This window comes from Nomia melanderi, chromosome 13 (genome assembly GCF_051020985.1).
Source record: "Nomia melanderi isolate GNS246 chromosome 13, iyNomMela1, whole genome shotgun sequence".
In the NCBI taxonomy this organism is placed as follows: Eukaryota; Metazoa; Arthropoda; class Insecta; order Hymenoptera; family Halictidae; genus Nomia; species Nomia melanderi.
Genome location: NC_135011.1, coordinates 7,629,244 through 7,648,960, shown reverse-complemented (window position 1 = coordinate 7,648,960; position 19,717 = coordinate 7,629,244). Strand labels below are relative to the sequence as shown.

The 19,717-nt window shown below is 47.9% G+C and overlaps 1 protein-coding gene and 1 long non-coding RNA gene across 3 annotated transcripts in view; both read left to right on the top strand.

The window, feature by feature from the left end:
* LOC143175222 (uncharacterized) overlaps positions 1–6,909 on the top strand; it is a 32,295-nt gene extending 25,386 nt beyond the window's left edge. The window contains exons 3-4 of the long non-coding RNA XR_012999977.1: positions 6,430–6,525; positions 6,635–6,909. This is a non-coding gene — a long non-coding RNA (uncharacterized LOC143175222). The remainder of the gene's footprint in view (positions 1–6,429; positions 6,526–6,634) is intronic.
* The window catches only part of LOC116432319 (headcase), a 204,951-nt gene that overhangs the window by 113,318 nt on the left and 71,916 nt on the right, over positions 1–19,717 (top strand). The gene's annotated exons all lie outside the window — the stretch shown is intronic.

Here is a 19,717-nt window from a genome sequence, read left to right as displayed (position 1 = left end):
CCCTATCGCCGCGACGGGGGTGCGCGTTTTATCCATTTTTCGAGGGCGAGGAATAACGGATCCGACGTTTCTTCTTCCTCCTCCAGCGTCGCAATTAAAATGTAAATTCCTCGCATTCGCCGACGATCCGAATAAAACAGTCGGACTCACGACGGGGGTGAACGGGGGCGGGCCCCGGTAAGTGGAGCAAATATTTGTTCCTGAAGCCGCTGAAAGGATACCCGGTGTCGGCGGAATAATTATTTGCATAATGCCGCGATACACAGCGGTTTTCCGGGGATACGCGGCGCAATTTTTTCTCCGCCCCTCGCCCGTCCCTCCATCGAATTCTTCCGCCGTGGCGGAGAAGTTAATCTCGGTCGTACGAGTTTTCGAGCGGGCGTAGGTATATCCTCTACCCTGTCGCGGAACAAGGGAGAAAGAGGGTTTCTCGCGAGCGTTTTAGCCGTCTCGCGATTGATTTACCGTCGTGCTCGTAATTCGAGCGACGGATGGGGTGGTTTGGCGACTGGAGAAAGTACCGGCGGGGGGAGCGCGTACTGGAACGCGTTTCCCTCTCGTCTGCGACGAGGGTGTATCGAATATTTCAAATCCTGCTGTCCTCCTGCGTGGAGTAAAAGGGAAGTCTGGTATCGCTGATCCGTTACTGAAATTTCAATTGTTGTATAGAAATTGAAGAGGTACTCCGAACAAATTTAAACTCTACTGAGCCTTTACTTAGATCGAAACAATGCATCAAGCAAATTTCATTTTGCTACGTAGCAGAACGCTTGCAAAATTGCTTTCTCTATAATGAGATAGCGAGGTGCATTCCAGACATCCGTTGTAGTTAAATGCTTACGAGTTTTCACAACACGATTCACGTATATTTTACTTCCACAATATAAATAGATTAAGAAAGATCGTACGCAGTGAGTTTTTAACAAACAAATGCTTGCATTAGCGTTCTAGACAATAAACGGTCGAGTTTCGATCGTTTGGCAAGTACTTGTGATTGCTATAGATGTGAGAATCCTCCGAGTCTGTGTATATCTAAAACGGTGTGTTGATATATATTCTCAAGTAACGCTATTTAAAATCCATCAGAACAATAACGAAATTCGTTGCTTCTAAATGAAATTTCTACACACGAACTTTCTATAGAGAACTAACCTTAATCTCGAGTACTTCCCACCATCGTTTCATCCCCAAGCAGTTCCTCTCCTTAGTTAAGACTCGCATGATTCCCGAGCGCCCCTTAGAATGATCCTAACGTCGAGCAGTCCTCCGTCGAAAGAAACGCAAGAACGCGTTATTTATGCCCTTCCGCCTTTATGGATATGGAGGAAGACTAGCTGCCAGCCCGCACACCCTCCGACCTCCGGCTTCTGCCATCCTCCGCCGCCCTTTCGACGGATTCGCATCCTCGCGGCGGGGGAGAGCTGCGCATCTCGCCGGGCGACGTCTAATCGGCGACTACTCTTTTCACTCGGCTGGTTTCCTTCGGGACTCACGGAGCCATGGATGCTGCGTGTCCCTCTCTCCCCCATGCGAACCCGCGGAAACACAGGATAAAAAGTTGCGAAGGAACACCCTCCGGAATATATTCTCGAGTTCGCGGGAGAGAGATCCTCCAAGGAATTCCGTTTCGTCGCTCGGGAACTGGGGCTAAGGTTTCATTATTCCGCCCATCTTCGCGTGGCGCAGCTCTGAAGAAGCAGGGGACCTCGGGATATATTCCCTACAGCTCGGTGTTGACACGTAAACACGCGAGCTGCCGCAACGCATGGGGAACTGCAAACACGAGGCAGTCGACGGCTGCGATTTTCCTTTCGACCCTGTGCGAATTAAGAAACTTCCTCGAATAATCGCTATGCCAGTCTTCTTCGTTCTTCGCTTCTTGTAGTTAAAAACTTCGGGGCGTAGCTTGGTGTGCTTGCAATAGTCAGAGATATCCATTGTTACAACGTAGGATAAGGTAGTCCAATACGCATTTGCCATATTGCAAATGACACTTTTCTTCCATTTCTTATTCACGGTAATAGTATTAATGTTATGTATTGCTATTTCTTCGCTGCCACTGAGAACTTGATTCGATTTACTCTACCCTATCCCACGCCGTTTCCCATGGAGCGTTAGAGAATTCTCGGAGACGAAGTGACGCGTCGCTAAAAATGTTTCAAGGGTCGAAATTTCGACTCCATTAGCTCCTTATTCTTTTTATCCCATGCCTGTGAGTCACGCGAGGCGAAGGTCGAGTTGAAAACATCCCCCGGTCTCTCGCGCGAGCGCAAAAACACGCTCGCATAAATCGTTCTCGATACATTTGCTCGCAAGAAATCAGCGTCGGAGAGGGAGAGGAGATAAGCGGAGCCCGCGACGAGGCCGATCGGTGATCTCTCCCGCGTTTCGCGGACACGTATAGTCATATGTGCGTGAGACACACGCTGTCCGTGGCCAGGAGGCACACGCACACGCTGTGGCTCCCTATGTGGCACAAGGATGCGGCTCGTCTGGGTCATTACTGTATCGCCACGCTGCGCCCAGCCTCTCTCTCTCTCTCCCTCTCTCTCCCTCTCTCTCTCTCTTTCTCTCTCTCTCATGCCCGTGCACGCGTTGAATCGCCGTTCGGCTCGGCTACGCGATGCGTGGCGATCGCGATTGTTGGTTCGTGAACACGGGGGTGTGGATTTCCTTTTGCGAACGGCCTCGTTTGTGGATACCATTACTTACCGGTGTAGGAATTAAATGTCACGTGTAGTGCTACCATTGACAGCTTTATCCTTTTATAATTGAATACAGTGTGAAACGAAAAATGAACTCCAGCGATGCCTCTTGATCCTTTGCACTCGAAGTTTTTCAGTAGTTTTTCTTTAAACTAATTTGAAGAGATCTTAAGTAAATTAAGGAACAAATCTGATTGATTTTAATATTTCGTGTATTGATGTAGTATATAAAGTTTAATATTGAATACTTTCAATCGTTTTTTTTTCTTTTCCAAAAATCTTCAAAATTTGTCCAGTAGAGGATTCTGTAAATTGACTTAGCATAGTCAGGAGACACGTTACGGTGATGCTGGTCGCATTGGATAGCATCTTGTGTATTAAACTAGTGGTTTGGATAGTAAGTCAATTCTTATCCTGAATATACACTTCTAGCAAGTAAACTCAAATGTAAATGAAAACAATTATAGACCACTAATCTTGAAACGAAATAAGTATCAAATACAGTGTCTGAAGTTTGGGGAAGTTTGAAAGAAATTTCTACAGATACGTTACATTAGAACGAATGTTTAGCAAAGTTTTTTGTTCATAACGATACGTCAAGAAAAGGGTGCACAGTTGGCACAGAAGAGTTCCCAGGGCCCACGAAAACTCCATTCGTCCCTGGTCCTGATCCTCGATTCCCGGGACGATTTATCGGGTCACAATTGAACGCGAACGTATCCGTCCCCCGTAATTCCCGTTCCGACGACGATTTTTCGTGCTCGGCGGAGCGCGTTTCGCTCCGGGTACCACTCAACAGCAGTTCCGAGCTCCTTCCTTTTAAATATTCAAACTTTCAATAGGTTGAAACCTAGTATCCGAAACATATATATCACGAAAGTTTTCACATTTCGCTCACAGTTCGGCCGACACGAGTTCCTAATCAAAATCCATAAAACGCCACCCCAGCATTCGCCGTTTCTTGCCATTCTCCGCGCCGTAAAAACATTATCATTCCCTTCGCCACGGCTCCTCCTTGTTCCCTGACAGCCTCCATCGCGCTCGCGCGAGTCGTTCGTGCACGATCGAACAATTTCCCGAAGATAAATGATTTCCACGAAGACCGTCGATGGGACGAGCCGACGATGCCCGTGATCCCTAATGCGACCAAAAAACGAGGGCGCCGTGTCGTGCAGCCCTTTCCGAGCAGAGGAGTTGTTGGTTTTTCATTCTGGAATTTGTTTCGAAGTTGTTTTTATTTTCTGATGCTAGTATAGTTGGTTAAACCCTAGCTCTCTCATCACGTATTTCAAGATATTTCAACACTGCGATTATACTTCTGTTCGATGCAATTATGATATTACGAACGATTATAGCAAAAACAGATAAGTCACATTTTGGAAGTTACATCAACGCTTGTGCATTCGAATATCAAGTACTGTGGTGTTTCAATAATTTATTTGGAGATATTTGGAAAGCACCAAAATTGTACTTTAAATGTGATATAATTACGATGTTTTAAATAATTGTGATAAAGATCAGTGAATCATTTAACTATTCAAATAAATTCAATAGCGAGCCTATCGTGACATAGTCCCCTAAACGGATATACACGGTGGAGCAAGTCCTCGACAACGACGGAACTCGTCGCTAGCAACCCGCTCTGTTCTTCTTCTCGAAGCCCAGGTCGCACAATGGGTTCCATTGTGCCGCGGGGACGAGACAAGACAGCCTTGTGCGACGGCCGCGAAGGCGCGGCGCGCGCCCGCGTCATCCGAGCCACGCTACCGGCGAACGACAGCCTGCCAGCGGCTACGAGACCTAACCCGCCTCTTTGTCGACGGACCTGTCTTCATTCCCTGGAAATCGCTGTTTGCGTACCTCACCGAGGAATCGATGAATCGCAATGAAGCAGAGAAGCAAAGTTTTCATTTTTGTCTCGAGCGATTTATGTTGGACCTTTTTGTTCGCGCTATTTCTGTTGTCGACGGCGACAGCTGCTTATGCAACCACCACGAAATGACGCGGCCTTTTCTTGGATCGGTACTGGATGAGCTTCGTGTTTGCGTTGGTGTTGATTGATAAATGGTATATTCTTAAAAACAATGATCGCCGGATAAATGCGAACCGCGTCTTAAATACTTCCACTCCACTCAGGAACTTGATTCTTTCTTAAACATTTCTTGCTTTTGATACGTCGTGCAGATTTCTCACATGATCATTCAAACAACTCATACATTAATTCGTCCCGATCACGAGTTCTTCGCCCAACAGCTTTCTTTTCGCGACATCGAAAATAACTCTCTCTTCCGGAGAAAGACCGATGAATTATTGATTGGAGACGGACAGAGCCGGTCTTTCGATCGCGATCGCGCGGGAATCGATCGTTCCGACGCGACGCGCGACGCTCGTTCTCCTCCCAGCCGCATTTGTACCGCTTCTTAAGATCGTTTCAGACCGCGTCCAACGAACGCAGCCCAGAACGCGGTTATCTGTCCTATCTAGCTCAAAGTTCTTTCACCTCCGGCTAGATCGTCGCAAGTATTTCCAACGCGTGTCGCGTTTTATTTCTGCAAATAGGCTCCGTACCATTGTCGCGGATCGTTAAAATGCCATCAATTACCGTGCGTGCGCGCATCGCGCGTTCTCTTTATGGCGCCGTGACCCTGCGCGCGCGGGCGCTCGCTCGCTCGATTCTCGAAGAAAAGCCAGCCGCCAGGTGAGAGAAGAAGATTTAACGATCGACGTGCTTCGGGTCTGGAGGAGGACAGCCGGACGACGGAATATGCACTTCACGCATCGCGTGGAGTACACTTCTGCCTCTCCTCTCCTCACCTCGCCATCACCCCGCTTGCCTCTCAGTTCGAGTTCCCTTCTGTCAGTCGTAGCAAAGGCTACATGTTGGCCTAGCTGTGCAAACACGAAGCCCGAGCGAGCAAATGCCCGTCGATCGACCGGCCTATCGCTCGGGACTGGCGATTTTACGCCGGATGAATGGCAGCTCCGAGGCATAAATTAAAACCTGTTGTGCATTCAATTCCCTACGCAACCGTTTCCAACACACCCGCCCCCTGCTCCTCCTGGTCCTCTCTCCCTTGCCGCCGATCAACGACCATTGTCGGACTTCGTGTTCATATTCTGACACCAAGTGGACAGTCCTCGCGGGCTCGAGAATATTTCGCTGTATCGAGTTTCCTCGCTCGAGTAACTGTGCACTGGGTGTCTAGATAGTTGCGCGTGACTATCCTGTGCACTCGGAATCCGCCCACTTCTCTAAGTGTCCGCGGTAAATAAGGGGTGTGGGACGGTCAGTCAGACGCGCGGGAATTGTTTTTGCCAAGAAGAGTTTCGTGCGAATTTTAGGTATAAACAATTGTACTTAGCTTTGTTTAAAGTTACCTGAAGCTTTTTTTTTTACTTAACCCTTTGCACTCGACAGTTTTTCAATAGAATTATTCAACATGACATTTAACCCATTCACGACGGCAATTTTTTTCGTACACGGTCCCCAGGAGCGAAGGACATAAGGACATTATTATTATTATTGCACACACGGCGTGCAACCGGTATTATAGCCTCGGAAATCAATTGCACACACGGTGTGCAATCGATCTCGAATGGGTTCAATGATATTTTATAAACACGCTTAAAGAGAAATCATTTTTATTCTTTCAAACTTAATATTGTATACGAGTCTTTATAGTTTAGTTGAATCAAGTGATGACTGAAAATCACTTCTGCACAGCGAACGGTCCGACATTCGTATAGTCCAGCGGGGAATCCGACAACAGGTCAAGCTTTCGTCGAAACTGCGTCATCGTAGAGGCATCCACGCCCGAAGGTGTGAATAATCATTCATCTAACCGGACAATAGAATATTCAACTGTTACTGCGAATGACGATACCGCGGCGGTCGTTCGGTCACTTAATTGTTCATTAAAATTCCGTAGCTTGCCGGATCGGCTCGGAACACTGGCGCCGCTCCGCAGCTAGGAGAAGAGAGGAGAGCGAGCGAGCGGCGAGCGGGTCGTTTCTCTCCGGAGCATCCGATATTTTTTCTCCGCACGAAAGGTCGCAGCGGCGAATTAACGCGCACGTCGCGAGCAATTGCGGGGGTGTTTCGAGCAGTTGACTCGGTTCATTGCCGCAACGAGAGAGTCAGCCTAGTTGGCGGCCGGGCGGAGGAGGACTGGCGAGGTCGCGGCGGCGGCTGCGGCGGGCGGGAGACGGACGAACGGAACGGAACGGCCGCGATTATTGCAAGATTTATTGCTCCTCTTCGTTTCGTCTGGTCTCGGGGGCCGGAGCGGGAACGAGCTCTCTCGGTTTGCCAGCGAGCGAGGGAGCGAGCGAGCGATCGCGAGGCCTTCTCGCTTTTTCCACGGCGACCGTGTTCGAACTTTTCTTTCTTCCGAACGGTCCGCCGGGAGATCGTTATCGCTCGTCTGGAACGGTGATGAGATACTCGTTACCCGGTAATTATGTTTAATAACGTGAAAATGAAACATCCCGTCCCGCGGGTTAATCGTTCGGAATGAATTTAAATCAATGAATTAGGTTTTTTCTCGCGGTTATCCGTGAGTCGTTATGTTTTGATCCGGGAGAGATTATTTTATCACAGTACTCGAGATCTCTGCGTCGAATCTCGTTTCTACCGAGTGCAAAAGAGAAATACGAAATTCTACTTGCTCGGTGTTTGTATTCTTCGCATACTTGTTCGGTAACGACTTGCTCGGTGTTCGTATTCTTCGCATACTTGTTCGGTAACGTCTACCACAAACGCGTAATAGAGGATTCTCAGAACGCTTATCCTTTCCAAAAAAATTGAGGCGCTTAGATAACAGGAAGAACTGTCGGATTCGCTGTTACCGCGTCGAAGCATCCACCGCTTCCCCCACAATTGTTAACGACACCGTAATTACGTAACGAAGGAACGGGAGTAGAAACCGAGGACGCCTTCCGTCGCCGATATTCGAAACTCCTGCCGACTAGGAAGAGAGTCTTCGTGCGAGAGCCTTCCGTCTGGCGGAGCGTGGAATTTGACGCGTTGCAACCTGCAATTCCAGGCAATTAAAATTCCCGGGGCCCCGGGATGCTTGGAATAATGAAATAAACGAGGAAATCTCGGCGTGAGAGAGCTTGCCCGACAACCGCGCTGCTCCGTCGACGTCCGTTAACCCGCTAGGAGGACACGTAACGCCGTCGACCGCGGACCAATCGAACCGAAGAACGAACGAACCGCGCCGCGCCGGCGGGCGGCTCTGGAGGGGTCCCATTTAATTGCGAAATCCAATTTCTGCCGCTTACGAGGCATTATCGCGGGGCCCTCCCGTCCACGGCGAAGCCGGAGGAACAGTTAATCTCGCGCGATCCGCAGCTAATTCCATTTCGCATACTCCGGACCGGGCTCCTGTCCGAAATTCGCGCGGACTCTCCTCGTGCCGGTGATTACGGCCATTCAGCGAAGGAGGGACGAAGAGGGCGGCGATCGCGGCGCGAGGGAGAGGCAGAGACATCCTCGTCCCACGTTGTCGCGGTCTAAAGCCGAACACAGACCGGCAACGAAGGGGATTCTGCTTGTTGCCCGTTATTGCCTAGTGAATTTAGCGTCGTGCCTTGGTACCGCTGGCTATTTTTGCCCGCTTGGCACTTAGTCAGATCCGCTCTGCCCCTCGTCCCTTCGCCGACCTTTCTCCCGCTCCCCCCGTTCACTGGTCTCTCTGGACGCCTAGGCGGCGAGGAAACGCGCGAATTCCGCGGGAAACGGACGCTTTAGACGTATTTCGATGTTCCACGTGTGTGGTCCGTTATCCTCGAAGTGAGTCATCGAGAGGAATTGTTGAGGGAACTATCTTGGAGCGGGAAAAAACGCGTATCTTCGTGAAGTTGGATACAAATAATCGATGCCGGTTTCGGTCCACGGTGTCTTTATTGATAAGAATTCTTTAAAACTAAGTTCTATTGTTCGCTGAACCTATTTAGCAGGCTGTATAAATAATAGTCATAAAATTCCAAGGCAACATTTTTTATTGCTGAGCGGCTGGAACCACCACGCTTCTCCAGCGATCGTGCGTTTTTTCGTTGCAGCCCGAGGTATCAGCTAGAGGAAGATCGAGGACGCAGCAGCGAAGACGATAGGGCCTCCCTCGCGCCGAACGCGTCCAGGTCATTGCCGTTAGTTTTACGAGCGCGTCACTCCGGGGAGCTTTATTGCCCCCTTATCGTCCGATTGACGTGACGACAAAATGTTTATTGTTCGACCGTTTCGCAAGCGTCGCAGGGTTATCGCCGCGAGTGTCGAAGCGGTTCGCGATAGGGTCCTCTTCTCTGCTCTCTAAATAAAAAATAAAAAAAAAAGGAGTGAACTCTCATCGTTGTTATCCCGCCGAGGTTTCGCACCCTCGCCATCAGGAACAGGGAGAAACGTGGGCCCCCCATCGGATTCTCTTCAATTTTTTCCCTTTTCCTACAAGGAAATTTCTTTCAGCCAGAACCACGCCCAGGATTAACGACCATCAACGCGCGATTCGTTTCTTCCCCGACCCCTTCGATCCACGACCTTTATTTCCTCGGTCTACGTGTGTCTTCCCTCGACGCGACCGGTTCCTTCTTCGTTTTCCTCGGTTTTCTCGGCCGCGTCTCGTCCGTTTCCGCTCTAATTTCTGACAAAGCGGCGCGGATGTGTCCTCTTCCCGCCTCGACGTCGCCGGCTTTCAATGTTCCCGGGATTTAGCGGCATCATCCGTCCAATTAACGCTAGCCTAGGACCGCTAACGCATCGCTGTGGGTCTCGACTCGCTCCGACCTGCCAGGAATACGTAAAGATAATCCGAAGTGACGAGGACTTAATTCTTGGCTTCCTCTGCGAGCTTTTCTATAGCTTTCCTCGACCTCGCGATAGAGGACATTCGATTAATCGAGTTACGACCTGTAGAATACATAAATGAAATCATAGTAACTGTGTTTCTGAGAATCGTCTTTTAATAGTCTCTAGGTTTGCGGAACGCCTCGATTTGACGCATATTGACTCGTATAAACATTGTTATAACATTATTTTAATATGTATTCCTATCGTCTATTTTCAAACTTCCAATTCCCAAGATCTAAATGAATGCAACGTCACTCTCTCAAGAAACCATAGATTGAACAATAACAAAACCTTGAGTTCCATAAACCTTCATTGACAATTCAACGAGGAACATTATAAATGAGCAATTCGGCTGGATTACTCGGAAAAACCAAAGACTTTGCAATATAGGAATCCACGCCCAGCGTTCCTCCTATTCCACACTCGTCTCTTGTATCTCTAAACCGCCTCGAATATTCCGTATGCGATCGGCATAATCAGGAAAATGGAAAATTAATACGAGCGTCGGGGTATCCGATGGAAATTGAATATGCTCGCGGCGCGAGCGGAAGATTAATCACTCACGGCGAAAGGGGGAAAAAAACCGGCGCGTCCATATCCCGCGGCCGAGAAGGAGAGAAAGCCCTCTTGCGCGCGAGCGGAGTATAAATATTTCGCGAGAAAGAGCCGCAAGACAAATACGAGAATAGAATGGCGGATGACGGCGAGTGGTTCTCCGAGCCGTTCCCCGCCGGCTTACCGGATTTAATTAACAATCGCCATTTTTTACGCGTCTGGGATCCTCTTTCGTCCCTCGGTTTCGGCGGTCTCGCGCTCGCACGCTCGCCTCTCGTGCGGACCGCGGCCTCTTCTTCATCGTCGCTTCTCCTTTTTTTTTCTTTTTTTTTTGTTTCATCCTCCCTCGGTACTTCGTATACCGTCGCCGGTGTGTGTCCTCCGCGAGGAGGACGGATTTTATCGGAGCGATAAAGCAACGCTTCAACATGCCGGACGTTTTTCATCTTACGCGCAACTCGCCGCTGCAGACATTTTTCACGTTTAACCCTGCTGCCTCCCATGGGAACAAGCTTTTAAGGACAGGGCCCTCGAAATCTGTCTCTTCGGGTTCCGAAGAATAAGTCGTTAATCGGCGTTCGGCTATGGCTGGGTCTGTCTTGATCCACGCTTTCGTTATTAATTGTGAGTGTTTTACTTTTTGCTACTAGGTTTATTTGTTCAAATCAGTGACTGGAGATTCCAAATTGCCAATAACGCGAGTAAGAAAATCGATATCGAATGGAAATAGTTACATAAGCAGCTATATAATAGTGTAATATGTTTACTGTGACACCAAATCAGTAATAGTGATTCCTAATACCATTTGCCTTCATTATGAAGCAATGAATACTGCGGCAACAAACGCTCAAAATTCTTGTAGCAGTCAACATGTTAAGTAACTGTATGACATTTTCATCTTACTTTGAACCTGACACAGACCTTTGTAAATTGAATTAAATCCTGTTCAATTCTGGGAGACCGTAAGAATCTAAATTTACGACAAAGGAATATCCAGCGTCTATCCCATCGACAAAATTTTCCAGCAGACTTTCCGGCGTTGCCTCGTACGTAGCCGCGTTCCAATTTCGGCCGCGTTTATTTTAATGCCCGAAGTGGACCTCGTTAAAACGATTGAACTTCAAAGCGGCGATCCTCGACATGAGTGGCGCGCCCGCTCGAAAAACCGCTTTAATTAAGACACCCGAATGCTTTTCGGGAGCAGCGGGCCGTCGTTTAAGAACACTCTCCGTACGTTTTTCCTTTTTCTCCCTTTGTTTCCCCTGACAAGAGCACCTGGCCGTGTATCGTTACTAATTTAACGAACGGGCTTTCGAAGTCCCGTGTCCCTTTGACGCTGGTTGAGAACTGGCGTACACCGACATAAGGGCAGACACAGCCATACCTTCTAAATACGATTATGGTTATTTTCTGTCCTCGAGGAGGATCCCTCCGCTTTGATCTCCACGAATTTCCCCCCACGTTTCTTTTGTCCTCGCGCGCAGGCAAAGTGGAGGCTTTCCCCAGCGAATTCGAAAAATTTCATGAAACAATTCCCCTTTGACCAGGAAGGAGAGATCAGTGAATCGGTCCTCTCAGGGCACGAAATATCGAATTCATCTCCTCCGAAAATACAGGAGGAATGGTTTCCACGTGAATCATCGTGACCCAATTGAATCCCTCCTCCGTATTATTATCAGCCGATTTATGGGTCTCTTCGAGCGATTCGGGGACAGGAAAAATGCGTGGGGGCGATTGGGCGTCCCGAGTGGCTCTTCCGGGAGTCAGAAAATATCCTCTTGTCGAAACAAAAGGTACAAAAGAAACGCGGAACGACAGCTGGGAATAAATATCTGCTGCGGCGAGCGTCTTCGCTATTAAGTCGAGCCCGCTTTTGTCCGCGGAGCTTCCTGAAGGGTCCGCAGGAAACGTCCGAACCCCTGGGCCCTCGTCGTAAAACAGGGCCGACGCGTGGGAGGTGGGGGACCCACGAAACGCGACGTGATTTTTTCGGCGTCACGGTGTCTACGCCCGAAACCGCACCGTTCCGCCGCGCGGAACGCCCGTAACGCGCGGACGAGTGCCTGTGTTGTGGTCCCGCGAAGATTTCGTCGTAACGTCGACAGGAAACACACGTCCGGTCGCGTTTTTCCGCTTCCGAGTGCGTTCACTCCCCTCCGATCCTGCTTACGACGTCTTTTCGCTAATGGACTCGTTTCTACATTTTTTGGGGAAGATTCCCTGAGCAAGGGAAGAGAAGTTTATATCGGTAGAGTACTGGAAGAGTTTGGTGCATGGTGATGTTCGATGAAATCGTTCTGATTCTCGGTTTTTGAAGGAGGTTTGCAGATATTTAATGTGTTACCGAATATTTTTATATTAATGAAATGATGTAACGGGGTGTTTGTGGTTTTCCTTCTGTACCGTGCTTCGCGTTTAGGAATTTTTTCTTGTCTGGCCACAAGGATCTCTTTCTCCTTTGACTGCAATTTGCAATACTGTGCGGTTCCAGATAACGTTATCGAATTAGTGACTCAACGGCTATTGTTTATGCGGTGGGTACGTGTTTCAGTAACCAATTACCGAAGCATATGCATTTTTGCGAGTCGTTATTGTTATAAATAAATTCGAGGATAAACGATTTAGTAAAACTCCATGTATTCGAACTATTCCACAGATTATTATACAATCATTCAGCTTACATCTTATCACTGCATAATATATACATTTGATAATATTATAATAAAGTACAAGCAACGATTGTTTCCTTTCGATACAAATTTTCCTCGGAGCATCCGAAACCTAATTCAACTGCGACTTCGTCAGACCACCTAATAATAACTATCTTCCATAATAAAATCTCGCTTACACCGTACATCAAGTACGATCCCAATGATATCAACCGCAGAACTCGCATTCACCGAAGTTGTCGGCAGGAAACAGTATCGTTGAACGTTGACTCCGTCTGCGGCTCGTTATCGCCGGACGCGTCGGAAGAAAGTTCCGCGAGACGTTGATACCGTCCGTCGGCGTCAGAAATACGCAGGTTGGTCTGCGACGTGGTAGTAGGGTCTGCCGACCGGCGTCGGCGTCCGGAGATACCGTCACGTTCAGACAGGGCCGCGGTAGCGACCGGCGCCAGCGGTGTCGTCGTCGTCGGTCCCCGTTTCGATTCAAGCCGTATCCGCGTCGCCAGGAAATTGAATATCGTTCCGTTGATGGCTTTGTTTCGATAAAAATGTAACGGGACGTCGTTGTCGTCGGCCGGCTGTCAACGTCGGGACAGATAAACGCATCCGTCAATCTTCGATCCCCTGACTCTTCCCCTTTTCCTCGATCGAAACGCGGTGGCTATCGCTCCTCGTTCCCTGGAACCGGTCCAATTTGCGTTTTAATTCATTAAACCTCGGTTCTTTCTGGCACCGACGGCGCGCGGCCCTCGTTCCTTCGATTCACGGTGTGTACTAGGGGTACGCCGACGATCCTGGCGAATGGCGATTGTGAACGACAGCCGGGGAAAATAGAGGAGAAAAACCGAGGCAAGGTTGCTGGACTACTGCTGGTGTTGGTGCTTTTCATCACGGCGCTGCACCACCCACTCGGACCCTCCGCGCGTCTCGCTCCCTCTTTCGCCGGCTCACTCCCTCTCCTTCTCTCTCTTTGTTGATGTTCCGGGCTCGCGCACGCATCATTGTGCGTTGCATTAATGCGTCGGCTCGGAACAGCTCATTGTGCATTATACGCGACATTGTGTCCTCGTTAACAATAGCGGGGTGTGGCGGCGCGAGGCTGGCTGGCTGGCTGTGCTGACTGGCTCGCTGGCTGCCTGGCTGCCTAGCGGTCTCGATTTGGCGGGCAATTTTTGTTGAACTTCAGACAGAACGGGTCCGACCAACCAGCGACCACCTCCTTTCTCGTTTCACCGTGCCACTTTGAATTTAACAGCGCGACCGCGTTGCGGTTAGCAATTTCCTGCTTAACCCTACCGCGCGCTGACTTGGCCGACTGCTGGCCTCTCACGCGAGTATCGCCTTCTTTTGTATCGCAAACTCGGCTGGCTTATTCATTAGGCGATTTCGGAACTGCGTCTACGGTTTGCCTGAATTTTCGGCTGAATGTGACAAGGCTCGAATGTCTGGCTCGTTGTTAATGGTACCTTGTGCACCCTATACACGCCCTCAACCCTTTCGTAGTGTAATTAAATTATTAGGAACAGTCCCTAGTTTAGGCGGGGTACTGGCTAAAGTTTGTCGAGGGATAAAGTTTCGAAGCGGGGTGTATTTTTGTTCACCTCGGGAGAACGCGAGGTTCTTTTGAACCAGACCGGTTACAAGATGTTAAACGTATTTGTGGTTTAACGCAGTTTTGTTTAATGTTACCGTTAATGCAGATTGTTAACAGCGAACGGAAACCATACTCCGTTGAAGTCGTCCCTGGTTCCTGTTTCCTCAGAGAAACACGAGGAAATAATTAATGACTCGTGGATGCTCGAAGGGTTCACCGATGTTGCTCGGGGATGTGCGTTCCAGGATCACGAAACAACGTTTCCCCCTCGTCGTTCGGCAAATCCTTTCACGGGAGGAAGTTCTTATTAGCCTTTAGTATGAAGTTTTACGTCCTTCGGGTCTAATTCCCCGGTAAATCCGCGTCTGCCCCGTGTACCAGACTTTTATTCGCTCGTTCCGGATGCGAGAGGGTCCTCATCGCAGCCCCCGCGCCTGACGATATTTATATTCGCCGCGGCGCGTCCGTTTTCTTCGCGCGAAATTTAAAATGCAGATAGCTTCCCCGTTTAAGGAGCCGCCCTTTCCCGCCCCCCGTGCTCCTCTCTTTCCGACATCCGCCAATTAATTTCATTACCCCTAAGACTGAGCGAGGTTCACCCTTTTCCCTCTTCATCCGTGAACACGTCCCGGCCCGAAGGGGACGAGCACGGCAAATACGGGTCGGTTCGGATCTGCGAAACGCAGACAAGTCAATTTCGCGTGCTCGACCCTCTCAGGCCGCGCAGAAAGTGCTGGCCTACCCTTGGAATGGATTTTCATATTTGCCTGTGGCGCTGCTGTGGGCCCCATCAGCCTCGCGTAATTATTCCTGCATTAGCGTTAACGTTTTCGAAGTGGTTCTGACAATCTTTCGGTGCGTATAATGAAACGGGAATTGCGATGTAGTGCGTGGTAACGGTGGAAATTATAGCACTTGCGAAATATTCGATTTCTTCGGCACGATGCGTTAATTGTTTAACTTTATTGAGGTCTTCAGGTTGTCTACGTTTGAAATATAAAGAAGATATATAGTTTTAAAAAAAGGTTTAATTGGATTCCTAATTCCAATTTTCATCTGTTGAAATTTAGTGCGTGGTAGAGTTATAATACAGATATAATTAGACTGCATGTTTCTATGCAAATTCAAATTTTTAAGAACATAGAAAAATAGAATTCTGATGGAAAGTGATTTCCTCTAACAAACGTTATAAAAAGCATTACATTATACATACTTTGCATATTCTTTTGTAAGCATTCTTTGCATTTTTGCACTTTGAAGTTTCTTCTAAATGCATAAAATTCCATATGTTCCTTGCATATTCCTTTGTGAGCATTCTTTGCATGTCTGCATTTTTAAATTCCTTCTAAATGCATAAAAATCCACAGTCTGGTTACAATGAAAAATCAACGGCGCAGTTTATCAGAGGTCCATAGAAGTTTTCCAACCCCCGAATTCGTAATTACCGCGCTCCAACCATCGAACTTCCTGTGTCCTGAAAAGAACAGCTGACAGGGCGTTCCCTTCTTTTTCAAAGTTTCCTCGGTTGCCAGCTATTCATACCTGCTCCCTTCAACCCTCTGTGGCGAGGCTGGCTCGCATAAATTAAGCAAACTACGTGTTTAAATGCAAAGCGGGTCCCGGGAATAAAAACGGGCGTCTGTTTGTTCTAAATACGTCGCGGGCCACGCGAGGGTGAAAATCAGCCGCGCGCGATCCGCCCGCGAAATTGAGTCACGTACTCTCCGGCAGCCAATTCCGGGCCAGCGCTGCGACGCAGCTCCTGGAAATCGATAATACGCGCGTGATCCCGCCGCAACGGTGCTGGCTCGTGCTTTAGAAATTGTGTTTGATGGCTTGAAACTGGGAAACTTGTGCGTGCATTTGCGGAGGGGTTGGCTGCTGGAAAAGTTCGGAGCCGAGCGAAATAATTTTGCCAAACCATGTTTTGCAGCATTGTAAATAAATCGTCATTTCTATTAAAGTTTCACCAATTTAGTGCAGTCCTTTCATGAAGAGTTTCATTTAAAAATCCTTGCGCTGATTCCAAACGAAATTAAATAATCATCAACGTCGTTCACAGTTCCCTCAACTCTAAATTAAACATTTCCCTATAATCAATCTCTTTCAAAGTAAACCTAAACATAGAGCGAATATAGAGTCAGCCCCTATGTTGACAAAATCATTCACGGCAAAGTAATCCACAAATATAATAGCAGCAGATCTGAATCGTCCGAAACCGCTAAAGCAAGTGGTCAATTTATTTCACCCAACCGTACATCCCGCGAGCGCAGAATCCCCAAAACAATTCGTTCCTCGTTAAAAGAGCAACACGAATCAAGCATCGAAACGGTCCTCCGCGTTCTCGGACCCCTCGTTCCCCTCGTTCCCAGGATCCACCCCAAATATCCACGCTCACGGCTTTACATCGGGGGTGGAGTCCCGGAATTTCTCGAAATTTCGCCGGTAACCTCCTCTCAGCGTTCCTCCCAGGACATTTCGGGCGGAAGGTAAACCGCGGCAAGGGTTTATGCCAAGGGTGCGCGGCGAGGGGCGAGCTAGGACTGTCGCGGGGGTGGGTGGAGTCTCATCGGGTAGCCTCGTGGTACGTTCGCATTGTCTCGACCGGGTTTTACGAGGTGACGGAAACTGACTAGCAGGTTCGAGGGACGGAGTGGGGCGAGCGGTTACTCGCAGCAGGGGGGCTGCGGAGGGCTGACTCCCCGGGAGAAGCGAGTTTACACCTACCTGCTAATTTTATGAGGTTAGTTAACTCCTATAAGAAGCTTACAGGGGCGGGCTTCTACACGAACTTGGTAATTTCATAATTTAAACGAGTTCTCCGCCGGTGTTATTTGACCGTCGCGGAAAAGCTTTTTCCGCCCCGCACCCCCGTGCATCCCTTCTCCGTCTGTTTCGCGGAGTTTATTCGCTCCGCGCTGTCGTTCCCGTACTTTTTCCCGTGGCACCCTTCAAACGCACACAAGCCTTTTGTATCTCTCGCTCGAAATTTCGCGATCCCGGCGCGTATATACTTTCGCCGCTGTTACGTAACGCACCCCGTAGAAGATAATGTATTTTTGTTCGGGCCGGTAACCCGCTGCAACGTGACACGCCCAGCTAGCCGGTTCGTTTTGTAACAGCGTTAAATAGTCGCTTTACGTCTCGATAATTGAATTTCCGGTCGTTAGAGGGGATCCTCTGTTTCAGCCTTCTTTAGCTTCGGTGACCTTTTGTGCTGTTATTAGTTTTATACCTGCGGATAGAAAAGAATTCGAGGGGACTTCTGTAGATATATTTAGTTTGAAGATTGACGGTGGATAGTCGGAAAATATTGTTTCATTCGTTGCTCCTTGTATGGTTACATTTAATAATAATGTACAAGGAAGGTTTAATTCTAACTGAATGAAATGATTGACGTTTACATCTGCTGATTTCTATTTGAAATTCTTATTAGGAGTCTGACATGATGTTACCAGACAAGGAGCTAATTTTCCTAGATGCTCGCACCTGATAATGAAACTCGCGTTTCCATTTTTTACACAGATTTTCTTCTTTATTATTTTCACGCGTTTTCAAGGTGGTATGATGCAACGATCCTAATTCCACGGAAACATCCGCGGCTGCGAGAAACTTCTCGTTTAATAATTCCGGGCTGTACTTGCGTGGTAACTTGCTTGCCGCGCGAGAATTAAAAGTATTATATTGTACTCGCCACGTTCGTGCTTTAATTACCGCGTTCGTTTTGATTATGTTTCTCCTGTTCGCCGCACTTACCGTGTACCAGGAAGTTCCTTATAAATTATATATTTATTTAGTTGATTGTGCGTCCTTATCGCATGCGTATACGCGGTTTAATTCGGTTTTATGAAACTAGACGAGGAGCAAGGACTGAAATTTTATTAACAAAGCAAGATCAATTTCAATTCGAATTCGACGACATACGGAATTGCACGGAGACAAATGAAATTATTCATTAATTTCTGAAATATCTAATTTAAAATGTACAAAGATAGTTTCTTGCAACGACTATTGATTGATGCATCTAAATAAAGTTTACAGCTTTTCGTTACATATAATGATAAAAATAAAGAGATTTAGTTAGAACCTTACCTACAATTAGCGAATACTCGACTGACCAATTACACAGGTATCTAAAGATCGATTGAACATTCGTTCTGTCCCCCATCGTCGCTTTCAACGTTGTCACCGGATCGATGGCGCGCGGGCGGCATGTTCGTCTTTTCAAACTTGGTCCAAGTTCCTCCCGAGCTCGTCTTCGCCTCTCATTAGACGTAACTGAGTTAATTCTCACGACGTGTACGTCTCGAGCCGGCTGCGAATTTCCATGCAAATTCATTGGGCGGGCGTTTGCCAGTAAAATTTTAGTGGTCGGTCCTCTCTAACCCGCGGGGAAACTTCACCGACTCCCCGCGTTCGTTCGACTCGCCTCTTCGCTGGAAATTAACTGTACCTTGTCCCCCTTGCGATCGTCAAGTCTGTACTCAGCCATCGTGCTAGTTCAGCATTCGCTTTTTCTTCAGAATCCATTTTCAATCGCGTCTCTAATTAATTCGATCGATTCACCAACGTTTGTTCGTGAGGTCGGGAGGGTATTGAGTGAAATTATGTAGTCAACAAGGGAGAAACTTTAGCAGTTAATTATATCTTAATTGGTGAGTAGGGTGAATCGTCTAAATCTCTATGATCATTGATGTAGATGATCTTTGAAAAATAAAGAATGAGAAGGAAGAAACTAATCCCTTGCAGACGAGAATTTGTTAAACTTTTGAAAACCTTTTTTATAAAGAAGCTCAGTTACGTATCGAAGTCATTAATACTAGAAAAAAGAAGTCTATACATCAGTCTTTTATTATTTAAATACTTAAATTATTCATCTGCAGCTTTCGAATTTAGGTATCAAAGCTCGAAGTCTCCATTATGACAACATTCGATAATGTGGGTTAATGTCCAAGACAATTGGAATATATATCGATATCGCCATTTCATTCTTCCGTCTCCAGCTACATTATTATCACTGCACAAGCTACGATCATGACAAGCTTAAGCTATTCAGGATCATACGAGTGATTGAATTTGGAAACCGATGGAGCACGAGAACTCGTCGACGAGTTTCCCCGTTTCCGATAGGGATCTCCTCGGCCAGCGATACCCCGGCATCACGGTCATTCGATCGAACGAGCAGTGGGCCGAGGGAAGCGAGTAATTTGCAAGATGGTTTACAACTCTTAATCCTAGTTCTTTCACGGGGCCATTAGCGCCTAACGAGGCATTGTCGGCGCGCCCTTCTTACGCCGCCGCGGACGAAACTTTCCGAGACATTAGGGACACGGACGAACGGTAAACC